The sequence below is a fragment of the Bos grunniens genome, chromosome 27 (genome assembly GCF_055505025.1).
Source record: "Bos grunniens cultivar Pamir isolate PY7600 chromosome 27, Bosgru_T2T1.0, whole genome shotgun sequence".
Taxonomy (NCBI): domain Eukaryota; kingdom Metazoa; phylum Chordata; class Mammalia; order Artiodactyla; family Bovidae; genus Bos; species Bos grunniens.
The window spans coordinates 19,193,995-19,207,012 of NC_141191.1; the positions used below are offsets into that span (position 1 = coordinate 19,193,995).

Below are 13,018 nucleotides of genomic sequence, written 5' to 3' on the forward strand. Positions count from 1 at the left end.
ATTGCCTAAAAATTACCCTGTTGGCTCATTTCCATCTTAGTGTCTACTTCAGGAGGAACTCAACATGTAACAAACATAAAAATGCTCCTGGCAGGAGACAGAATTTCCACAAAGTGATAGGATTATGATTCTTTGCTTTTTCTGCCTAGAGAAGATTTTTCCAACCATCAGTACTACTGACATCATGGGTCAGAGAGATAACTGCCTTTGGGGGCTGTTGTGTACACTGCAGAATGTTGAGAAGAATCTTGGGCCTCTACCACTAGATGCCAGCAGCACTCACACAAACACCCATACTGTCCGAAAGCCAAAAATGTCTCCAGACATTCACCAAAATCCCCTGGGATGGGAGGAACTACCCCATTGAGAACCACTGTCCTAGAGCTAATTTTCTAATAAAGAGCAATAGGAAAATAAAAGGGAAGAGAAGGAAATCGGTGTCACTTGGACAGTAGGTGGTCAGGGGGTAGCAGCTAACAGTATGCCAGGTAATAAAGACAGCAGTTGCCTGGCACAGACTTCAGTGAATACCTCCCCCCAGTACCTCATGTCTCTATTCTATTTCCACCACTGGATTAGCAATTAAGAGTCAGGATTCTACAATTTAAAACTAAAGGTTGACAGGTATTTTTCCTTATAATATCTTATAATGTCTATGGAGTCTTTAATCATACTGAATGTTTATAATATTCATTACTTATTGGCTTCTAAAAGGTGTCAAATTCTCTATAGTCCTTTATGAAAAGTTGGATTCTTCAGTTCCAAAGAGAAACTGTAAGTTTTAGTCTCTTTTTTTCTTTCCTCCAAATTCTTGAAGTATCAATGTTCTTAAAGGATTTTCCGATCTGCTTTAAATGTCCGAGGCATCTATTTAAGTAATAGAGACACTTTCACTACCTATAATCCCTTCAATTGCATGGGAAGACATGATATGAAAATTCTGGACAGTTTTTCTAACTCTTGAATTCTTCAGTATATATGAAAGCTCAACTTGGCTGGAAAGCAAACTACAGCTGAATCTGGCAAAGGATCAGAAGCATAAAGGAACTAGCATGGAGAGAATATACAACTTTAAAAGGGAATACAGCTCTTGGTCTTTTGTAGGTATGGTGTGTTTTTCTCTTATATGCAAAAATATATTTAAATAACTTCCCATCACCAGGTTTTTCAGTAACCCCCAGTACTGCTCCTGTTATATGTTGTTCCTAACCACATAATTTTTAAAAGAACTTTAAAAAAATAGGTGCTTTTCTTATATATGTGTGTGTGCCATAAAAAGATTATATGTAAAGCAACTGCAGAAGAAATCGCTGCTTCTGAGCACTATCTTTAACCGTTGTCTTTACTTTTGGATCTAAGATTTTTATATTTTAAATTTATTTTCTGTTAGCCAATTTCATTTTATTATTAAGGTACCTTTGTATCACACAGTTTAGCACTAGCAACTTTGTGGGTAAGAAGTAGAAAGAATATCCATGAAACAGAGGTAATTTTTAATTTTATCAGATAATTTCTTCCCATGAAGAATTTATAACTTTCTCATCTCTAATCAAATTCCCTGCCATAGGAGCACATTCTAATTACAGCCGTCTGCTCCTAACAGGGTATTCATCCCCGTCCAATGTATGTGAAATATTCTAATCCACTTTAAGCGTATAATTTGTTTCTGCACTCAAATTCTAGGCAAAGAGCAACTGAGTGTCATTGGAGACATTTCTTACACAATAAGGGCAAGAAAAGCTAAAATAGGAATTCACTCAGTAGACACCAAAGAACCACCACTAATTAGAAATATTAATCTAGGACATGAGTGCGCAAAATGAATGACCACTGCATTTACTAAAGTAGTTGGCCCTAAGAAAACTACTACCATCCCATTTGTTCCTGAGCTGTAAGATTCCCTTTTCCTAAGATTCAGAGGCATAATTCATTCATCTCTCTATCCAATCATATATTTATTCATACTACAAAGACTATTTTTGAGCAAGGCACTATGCTTTGTGCTAAAAAAATACCAAGAAATATAAGCCATTGAGTTCGTTTTCAAAAGTTCATAGACACTGTACAATAATTTCTAGAGTTTTCTAAGGTCTTTTCTTCCCTGTATCTTGGTGGCAGGGGAGGAACAGTCTATAGAACAGTCTACTTTTGTCCCACCATAAATATAGAGATAAAATATATGTAGTAAATTATTCCTTTCACAGTTTGTATACTATTACATAATCATACAAATTCAGAAATCTCAGATTCTAAGATGCAAGGATGACACATTCTATGACAGTTTTTTTGTATTTAAAAGCCAGAATAAAAGACCACAGAATGGACAGAGGGAGAAAAAAAGGCACTATTCAAATTTCCATAGTTGGATATGACTTTAAGGGAAAATGTAAAATACTAATTCAAATGTTAACAAATGACCCCCAGACGACAAGTGCACACACAGACACACAAACACAACGCTGGAAAGCATTTCCTGTTAAGGGTCTATAGCTACTGCATTGTGTAACTTCTACATCAAATTATAATTACATGCAAAATACTCTGAACAGGTGTTTTTCAGTATTTTATTGCTAATAGCCACTGCTGATACTGCCCTTGTCTCCTCTACACCTTTGCTTCATTTCTACTTTTCCAAATTTCTGTGATGTGGTAAAAGAGCCCACTGAGAGAGGAGAAGGGGAAAAAGTCCCTACAAAAAGCAAAGAAATGCATTCAACTGAACCAGAGCAGGTTATTTCTAAAAAAACGTATTGCCACTAGCAAACACACATACACACAGCCTTTCATACTGAGGTGAGCACTAACAGTTTCAGATTTCAAAATGAATGAAGCTATGTACATGTAGATACCCGTGTACACACAAACACACATAACAGAATTTATTTCAGCAGAGAATGAGAACAAATTTCTAACCAAAAGACACTGTGTAGTTTTACAATGATTCTGTTAAATGCAGAACCAAGATCAAGGTCTGATGACCAAGAAAAAAATTCTAGACCCAGAACCAGAGCAGCTGCTGGCTATCCGTAACCTCACTGAAGTGGTTCAGCTATGGCAGAGCCTCAGGTTGATACGGACTGCTAAGCAGAAACATTCGTTTGGGTACAGAGACTTTCTCTCTGGTCCCCATATGTGCATTTTTCTTGGAAACAAGTTTATCCTCAGAACTGAATCAATGCCACAAATGATGCACATAGTAAGATCAGCATTAAAAATGCTCTTCCAAAAAATGCCATCATCAAAGCTTATCACCAATTATTGCCTAGTAATACCTTGTCAGTCTTATTTCATCCCATTATAAGAGCATATATTAAGAGATTTAGCCTGTAAACAGTTGACTCTGAGCTCATTTCACATCAGCAAGGCATAGGAGAGAGATATAAATAATGCAGGTAGTGATGCTGCAAAATAGTTTGAGTGCATGCAAAATGAATGACCACATTACATACGGTTTACCAAAGGTTCATTTACACTTGTTTATAACTGGGCGGCTGCTAAGCATAGACATCTGTATAAATATTAACTGAGACTAGGGTTTTCAACAGATCATACTAATTAAGATGCTGTAAAATAATTGCAAGCTGGAAGCCTGCTCCAAGGTTTGCAGACAGGGCGTATGCAGACTCTGAAGACAATGTACATTATTTAGCATATATATCACATATTTATAACTAGTACAGACCCAGTATTTTTACTGCCTGAAATCATTAAAATATCTCCTTAAATAAGATATTTTAATTACTTGATGAGAATAAGTGGTTTATATTTCTAAAAATCCAGTAAAACATTTCATCTTCCTTCTTATTAACATATTTTATTGTTGAAGAAAGTAAAAATGGAAAAATAAAGAAAACACAAATAATAAATATCTTTAAATTGTCTTCCAATATTCACAAATCAGCTATGTAAACAAAACTATGTTTTGGCCTAGTGTTTTGTTTCAAATAGCTCCACTTGAATTTTCTATATAGCTTGTTGAATTAATTTCAAATTTGTTATATCTGGCAGAGTTGGGGAGTACTGAAAGGTATGCTCAGGGCAGCTGAGTCCAGGTTTGTGCCCTGGCAGCTTTCTTTTTGGCAATTTCCACTATGGGTACATGCTATTGATAATATCGATCAGTAATGAAGCAAAAGGGCTGGAACATTTAACATTTGGTATATTCCCATACTGAAGCCAGATAATTAAAGAAATATCTCATCATGAGATAGCACGTTTTTATTAAAGCATAAAAAATTATACATAAATATGGTTCAGACAGAAAAGAATCCACCAGCAATGCAGGAGACCTGGGTTCAGTCCCTGGGTTGGGAAGATCCCCTGGAGGAAGGCATGGCAACCCACTCCATGGGGGAATCCCCATGGACAGAGGAGCCTGGCAGGCTGCAGAGGTCGCAAAGAGTCAGACACGACTGAGACACTAAGCACACCCACAAATGATTTAAAAACTAGATTGGTTTCCTAGAAACTCTGGCTTTGGCAGACTCCTTTAATTTAGCAAAGCAAAACAATGAATTTATATCCCTTTTCTCTGAAACCCTGGGTTTTCACTGCACTGGGAAAAAAGATAAATCTCTTCCATTAAGAATTCCTGCTACTAATAATAAGTGTTATTATTAAACATTCATCCCAATCTTCACCTGTGTACTTGCTTTGTTCCTTCGCCCTGTAGCATGCCGGAAGAGCATAATTATAAGGTTGGTTATATCAAGCTACTCCTCTTAGTTATGAACGAAATATGCATTGACCTCTTCGTAAACTGCACAATGTTATACAAATACAAAATTTTAAAACCTCAGAGGGAAAAAACATCTCTTCCCACAAAAGACTTCAAATTGGCTGGGTTTTTAAAAAGTCATGAAATAATTAAAAAACAAAACAGCATTTGGAAATGTGCTCCACTGCAGTTCTTACTGTACTATGTACTAAAAGCATCAGAGAAACTTTACAACAAGACTAGAACTTGAGTTGGGCCCCGTAGATTTCACAGAAGATGGACAGATAGAAAGAGAAAGGCAGACTTGACATAGACCCAAACACGGAGATGTGAAAATACGATTTGGAATAAAGGAAAGTATAATCTATTTGAAGATAGAGTACACATATTTAAATACTTCAAATTGGTTCAATAGGTTGGAAACAGGACTTTGCTTAAAGCAGATAGTAATATTCATATGGCCTGGTCTTTAATATCTTATAGCATTCAAGTGTCGCAACATTGGATTACACACTGATAGCCCTTAAAAAGAAAGGAAAAGGGACTTCCCTGGTGGCCCAGTAGCTAAGTGTCCACGATCCCAATGCAGGGGGCCCAGGTTCGATCCCTGGTCTGGGAACTAGAACCTACACGCTGCAAATGAGAATCCACATGCTGCAACTAAGACCCAATACAGTCAAATAAATAAATACTTTTTAAAAAAGAAAGCAAAAGAACATGTTTTGATTCCCACTGAAAGCAACCGTCATATTATTCTACTCTTTGGGAGTAACTTTTTCACAAATTAATAATTTTTGGTTCATCTTATACAAGGTACGATTCTTAAGTATAAGAATGGCAGTGGATTATGTATTTAAAAGTATAAATTAGGTATCATGACGACCAACCACTTATTTGATTAAATATCAATTATCGTGTGATGAGTTTCACAAGAGGAAGAATTACGTCTTTGTTATTTGCCTCCTGTATCTCCATCCCTGTTCAGAGGGATGGCCTGGAATAAGTGCTGTAACAGGTACTCTGTAACCGCTGAATGAGTAGCTAAATCCAGTAATTACAAAAACTGTTGCTATTGTTAAGTCGCTAAATTGTGTCCAACTCTTTCATGACCCCATGGACTGCAGCCCTCCAGGCTCCTCTGTCCATGGGATTTCCCAGGCAAGAATACTGGAGTGGGCTGCCACTGCCTTCTCCAGGGGATCTCCCTGACCCAGGGTCAAACCTATTTCTCCTGCATTGGGAGGCAGATCCTTTACCACTGAACCACCTGGGAAGCCCAATTATGGAAACAACTTCAGATAATAAGGAAACCAAAGCTACTGCATATCTGTTACCCAAATAGGACTGTGTCAAAAGAAAATAAATAGTGCTTTCATTAAGAGGCTCTCCCAGGCCTTCCCTGGTGGCTCAGTGGTAAAGCATCCACCTGCCAATGCAGGAGATGTGGGTTCCATCAACTGATCCAGGAAGACCCCACATGCCACAGGCAACTAAGCCCATGTGCCGCAACTATTGAGTCTGTGCTCTGGAGCCTGGGAGCCACAACTATTGAGCTCACATGTCACAACTGCTGAAGCCTGTGGGCCCTGAGCCTGTGCTCAGCAACAAGTGAAGTCACTGCCATAAGAAGCCCACACACTGCAACTAGAGAAGAGCCCCTGCCCACCAGGAGTAGGGAAAAGCCAGCACAGCAAGAAAGACCAACACAGCCAAAAATAAATAAATAAATAAAAGGTCCTCTCCCATTCTCAGAGGTCATATGAAAAGGTGTGGGAGATATGAAGTCCGTAGTAATAAAAGGAAAATTTTATTTGCTTGTCATTAACGCTAGAAATGAAAGTTCTTTCTCCCATTTCTGGCTGACTAAATTTGCAATGTACAAGGTCAGACGATCTTGACACATACTATAGTTGTGACACTTAGGGTTTGGATTTTAGTCTGTGAATCTGAAACTCAAAATTTAGAAAACACTGACCTCTCTCTACCTGTTCATGTACCAGTAAAAAGAGAAATTCTGAAGGTGCTCCAAATTTGGCCTATCTTAGAAGCGCTAATTTCATTTACCACTCAATTAATGCATGAAGTATTTAATTAAGTACTTACTATGTACAGAGTTCAATTAGACATTTCTTAGTATTCATATAAATGATTATTGATATTTAGTACTTATCTTGGAGGAAATTAAAGACAGGATAGGCAAATATTAAAAAGTTAATTAACAAGACAGAATAATATGTATAAATGCCATATAAGTTAATTAAATAGCATTGGAGGTCATTCCCTGGCAGTCCAGTGGTTAAGACTCTGCATTTCCAATGCAGGGGGCGCAGGTTTGATACCTGGTTGGGGAACTAAGAACTCACATATCACAAAGCACGACCAAAAGAAATAAACCAAAAAAAAAAATTAAATAGCATTGTAGGACTTCGGGGAAGTAAGATTCACTAAAATTGGCATAGTCTTGGATGAGTTCATGGAGAGAAAGACTTGTACCTTCAAAACTGGATAGGATTTAGCACGATGAAGAAGAGATAAGAGTGCATTTCAGGAATGCATTCATAGCATGAAAAGAAATCACCAGGTCTGGAAAGAGTCTGACATATTTAGAGAAAAATATACATTAGCCTTCCAAAGGAAGATAACTCCTAAAGAGTGGGAGATGTGATAGGAAAATCACAGTTTTGTTCGGCATACTGAGAGCCTTAAATGACAGCTTAGGCTTTTAAGACAATTTTATAAGCTGCGGTTGATGATAGGACGAAGAGAGTCATTTTAAGATCATTTATAGGATGTGCATTTCAAGACACAGGATAAATGTGAGGTGGGATGGACTAGAAGCAAGGTGTGTTAGGAAGCCCTTGGAGTAAATCAAGCAGGACAAAGAATCACAACCACAGGGGCCGCAAGAGACTGGAAAAGAGGATGGACAGAAGTAACACTTCAAAAGAGAAGTCAATGGCACTTTTTGACTGGACATGAATGGAGACTTTAAAGGTCATTTTTAAACTAAAACAACTGCAAGAATGACCACAGAACTAAAGGAAGCTCCTGTTCAACTTAAGAGTGTTGGACACATAATTCTTAAGACTTTGTCCAAACTGAATTCCACTTCCTGTGCCTGGACACATTCTTCCCTTCTTTCTCCCCTCTGCCTATCCAACTATGTTCATCTATTCAGATCTAGTGCAGTTTTTACCACTCCTTAGAAAACCTTGATGACTACTCCTTGCCTGGTATGGGTCTTTTTCTTTGAGCTCTTGATGCATTCACTTCTCTACCACATAAATCAGATGTTTAATTGCATCCTCCTGCATGTTACAGTAATTCTTTTTGTATGAATCTTTCCTCCTCCACCAGTTTTCACTATTCATAGATCACAGAAGCTAGCACTGAATTAAAAATTAACTAGTATGAAATACAAAGTTATAGGTTGAAGTATTACATTTAAATAAATGTATGTCTTTTCACTAGGTCACTGAAAATTTTAATACTCAAAGGATACAGGGAAGCCTATTTCACTGCATTTTCAAAAATTTAAATAACATTTTCAGTAATTCAGAGCTACAAGTGTTGTTAGATACTCAAGTATTATCTATTAAAATAAAGCAGAGAGGCACTAGAAAAGTGTGCCAACTATCTTCCATTGCTGACTAAACAATTAGAAAGCCTGGGGTAAGAGTTACAGTGGAGCTAACATTTCTTACACTGTACAAAGAGAAACAATTCAATGATGCTTTTGTGCTGCTCAGAAAATCACACAAAGTCACTTTCTGCTTTTTAGTTTGCTCTTTGGCCCTATGTAAAATGTTGCCACAGAAATTGCTTTGTGCTCAGCAAAAACTCAACCTGTTAATTCCAGTGACTGGAATCACTGAAGGTCAAAAGGTAAAAACCACCTGCTGTGTCACATTTTCACAATTCAGAGATTTCCTCTGTACTCAGCATTTATGTGGAGCTGTCTTTTGGTAGAATATTTATTTCATTTTCAAAACTCTTACTCTTGATTAACTTGCACTTGGTAAATAGTCATTTATTTAGAGTCAATTTGATTCTGAGCACAATATTAAGGAATCTAGAGAGGAGATGGTATAAAAATAATTACACACAGAGACATCAATTTAAACCGCTGATGCCTCGTAACATATATACTTGTATATATTACTATAAATAGTAACATATATACTAACTTTGACACTGTTTTATCAATATACTTTTTAAAAAAATAGACATTGCATGGAGAAAAAACAGAAATGATAATCTATAAAACAACATATAATTTATGGTTAAACAAACTAGAACATTACAAAAACGTATTGTATAGGTTTTAATCTAAATACAGAAAAATAGCATTGAGAAACAGTCAAAAGGAATACAAAAATTTAAAGGATTCATGAGACATTTCAAAGCACAGAAGAAGGAAATTCTCTGATAATTTCAACAAATTTCAGGGACTTCCCTGGTTGGTTCAGTGTTTAAGAATCCTTTCAATGTAGGGAACGAGAGTTAGATTCCTGGTTTAGGAACTAAGATCCTGGCCTGTGCACCGTAACTAGAGAAGCCCCCAGGCGGCACATACTGAGCCCACAAACTCTGGAGCCCAAGCACCACAACTAGAGAACCCGAGTGCCACAACAAAGAGCCAGAACAGCCAAAAAAAATTGTAATTTAAAAAAATAATGAAAAATTTCATAAAATTTGAGATGTGAATGATAAACTATTCAATGGTGACATTTATAATACTTTGTATTAGAACTTTATATTTTTAAGCAACAGAATGACAAAAACATTTTTCTAAAATTTCTAATGATGGTCAAATGAATATTGTCACTATATTGAGTGACCCCAGGTTACTGGGCTTTTTATACATCAATTTTTAGCATTTTGTTCACTTCTAATACTCCACATTTAATTTACCATTCATTGTAGCCTACGAAAAACTAAACAGCACCAAGGGAAATCATGTTAAACCAATTCCATGAATTTTTTAAAAAAATTCAAAGTCAATAGGCTCCTTTTGAAAACCTGTGGTGAGTTCTATGAGTTCTCTATATGTTCTATTTGCTCATTACTGAGTCCCTGAGACCTGACATGCCACTGGCAATCAATTTAACTTAGAAAAGTGACAAAGAAACAAATGCATGAATTAATAAAGTATAAATATTTGTAAAATAGGTTTTACTTATTCTTTGAAATCCTCTTCTATTTATGTCTAGGTTTATGCCTTTGTCTAAATAGGCACAACTGGTAGAAGTTTGTATGTCAAGTAACTGAAGTGTAGTGCATATTTAATATTTCACATTAAAGCTAAATATATTTTATTTGCAGATTTTTTTTAATTGAAAGAAAGAAGTGTTGAGGGATACTGAAGATATTTTATTTCAATATCAAATTCCCCCTGTCTTTTTCTGAACTGTGGGTGTGTATAGCAGATTCAATCTTTAATGAAAAATTTCAATGAGGTTCTTTCTGCCTCACTAAATGTAAGTAGCAAATTGCTAACTCAAGACTTAATGTTTTAATTCATCAAACATAAATGGGGTTGATTTTATCCAAGTCTGGAAAGACAATTCTGTATTTTGAAACGCTGTTTAGATTTAAGTCAGAGGTGATCAAGAAGTGAAGGCAGGCTAGGAAATAAGTTTCAGTAAACTATGAGATCCCTTAATATGCAAAAACAAAAAAGACTAAAGATTTACTTAATACTAAAGTATTAAGTTTTACATAATTCCTTTGAAGTGTTTCTATGCTACCTTGGATGGTAAAATGAGCCGTGGTATTTCAGAGCGATTCTCCTTGATGTGAATGGGAGTCCCCATCTGTATGTACAGTGAATGTGTTTCTGAAGAATCAGTCTTGTGGAGAGACACTATATACAAACACACACACACACACACATATACATACGACTGAAGTGACTTAGCAGCAGTAGCATAGAAGCTGACTTAAAAGAAAAAAAAGCTTGTTAATGTTAGCATCTTTCTAAATTCCATATATATGCGTTAGTATACTGTATTGGTGTTTTTCCTTCTGGCTTACTTCACTCTGTATAATAGGCTCCAGTTTCATCCACCTCATTAGAACTGATTCAAATGTATTCTTTAAATGGCTGAGTAATACTCCATTGTGTATATGTACCACTGCTTTCTTATCCATTCATCTGCTGATGGACATCTAGGTTGCTTCCATGTCCTGGCTATTATAAACAGTGCTGCGATGAACATTGGGGTACACGTGTCTCTTTCCCTTCTGGTTTCCTCGGTGTGTATGCCCAGCAGTGGGACTGCTGGGTCATAAGGCAGTTCTATTTCCAGTTTTTTAAGGAATCTCCACACTGTTCTCCATAGTGGCTGTACTAGTTTGCATTCCCACCAACAGTGTAAGAGGGTTCCCTTTTCTCCACACCCTCTCCAGCATTTATTGCTTGTAGACTTTTGGATCGCAGCCATTCTGACTGGTGTGAAATGGTACCTCATAGTGGTTTTGATTTGCATTTCTCTGATAATGAGTGATGTTGAGCATCTTTTCATGTGTTTGTTAGCCATCTGTATGTCTTCTTTGGAGAAATGTCTATTTAGTTCTTTGGCCCATTTTTTGATTGGGTCATTTTATTTTTCTGGAGTTGAGCTGTAGGAGTTGCTTGTATATTTTTGAGATTAGTTGTTTGTCAGTTGCTTCATTTGCTATTATTTTCTCCCATTCTGAAGGCTGCCTTTTCACCTTGCTAATAGTTTCCTTTGATGTGCAGAAGCTTTTAAGTTTAATTAGGTCCCAACCCTGTGTACGAGACAGCAAAAGAGACACTGATGTATAGGACAGTCTTATGGACTCTGTTGCAGAGGGAGAGGGTGGGAAGATTTGGGAGAATGGCATTGAAACACGTATAATATCATGTATGAAACGAGTTGCCAGTTCAGGTTTGATGCACGATACTGGATGCTTGGGGCTAGTGCACTGGGACGACCCAGAGGGATGGTATGGGGAGGGAGGAGGGGGGAGGGTTCAGGATGGGGAACACATGTATACCTGTGGCGGATTCATTTTGATATTTGGCAAAACTAATACAATTTGTAAAGTTTAAAAATAAAATTAAAAAAAAAAAAGCTTGTAGTGAACTCACTTAGAAAATAATACTGCTAAGTCACTTCAGTCGTGTCCAACTCTGTGCGACCCCATAGACGGCAGCCCACCAGGCTCCCCTGTCCCTGGGATTCTCCAGGCAAGAACACTGGAGTGGGTTGCCATTTCCTTCTCCAATGCATGAAAGGGAAAAGTGAAAGTGAAGTCGCTCAGTCGTGTCCGCCTCTTTTCGACCCCATGGACTGCGGCCCACCAGGCTCCTCTGTCCATGGGATTTTCCAGGCAAGAATACTGGAGTGGGTGGCCACTGCCTTCTCCAGAAAATAATACTAACCTCCTCTAATGTGTACCTTTATATGACAGAATTTTATATAAATTCTCACAGGATGTCACTTGAAAGGAAAAAAAAAAATGTTTTATGGAATCAAGACCTCAAGAAAAAAGTGCACCGTCATCATTAAAGATTGCTCTAGTGATATTTCTTCAAAATGACCAGCTATGCCATTTTGTAACACTGCCCAGAGGTTAAGCTTTTAAAGGATTTCCCGAAGAATCATTAAATGTTACCCACTTCATGCAGGATATAAATAGCTTAACATTTCAATCACTCTTACACACATTTTTATTAACAACTCGTAATTCTAATTTTTTCATCGCTGATGCATATCATAACTTGATAAATGAAGAAACTGAATGTATCTTCCCTGGAGTCAAGAATATCAGAAAAAAAGGGATTTCTCCAGGCTTCCAATAGTTAAGACTCTGCACTTTAACTGCAGGGAGCACAAGTTCAATCCTTGGTCGGGGAACTAAGATCCCATATGCCACATAGAATGGCAAAAAAGTGAAAAAAAAAAAAGCTTTCATTATATCAAAAAATAAAAGCATTAAATACAAGTGTGTGTTTATATGTGTGTATAAATGTGTGTGTGTGTGTGTACATATATATTCTGATATATATAAAAAAATGAGCACTCTTACTCCCTTATAGGACTGTTAAACCCACTCAGTGACTTGCACCCCAGATGTGAGCCCTCAAGAACACTTCTTCATTGCTGAAAGGACTGTCAATCTGGCAGGGGTCAAAGGTGCTTTTCGAATTCTACATAATGTAACTACTTTGATACCAAAACCAATTTTTAAAATTGAGATATAATTTACATACCATTAAGTTCACTATTTTAAACTGCATACTTGAATGTTCTTTAGTATATGTACAACACT

General features: G+C 36.9%; 1 protein-coding gene across 49 annotated transcripts in view; it reads right to left on the reverse strand.

Annotated features, from left to right (window-relative positions):
- Positions 1-13,018, reverse strand: part of LOC147343605 (uncharacterized) — a 352,125-nt gene that overhangs the window by 229,932 nt on the left and 109,175 nt on the right. The gene's annotated exons all lie outside the window — the stretch shown is intronic.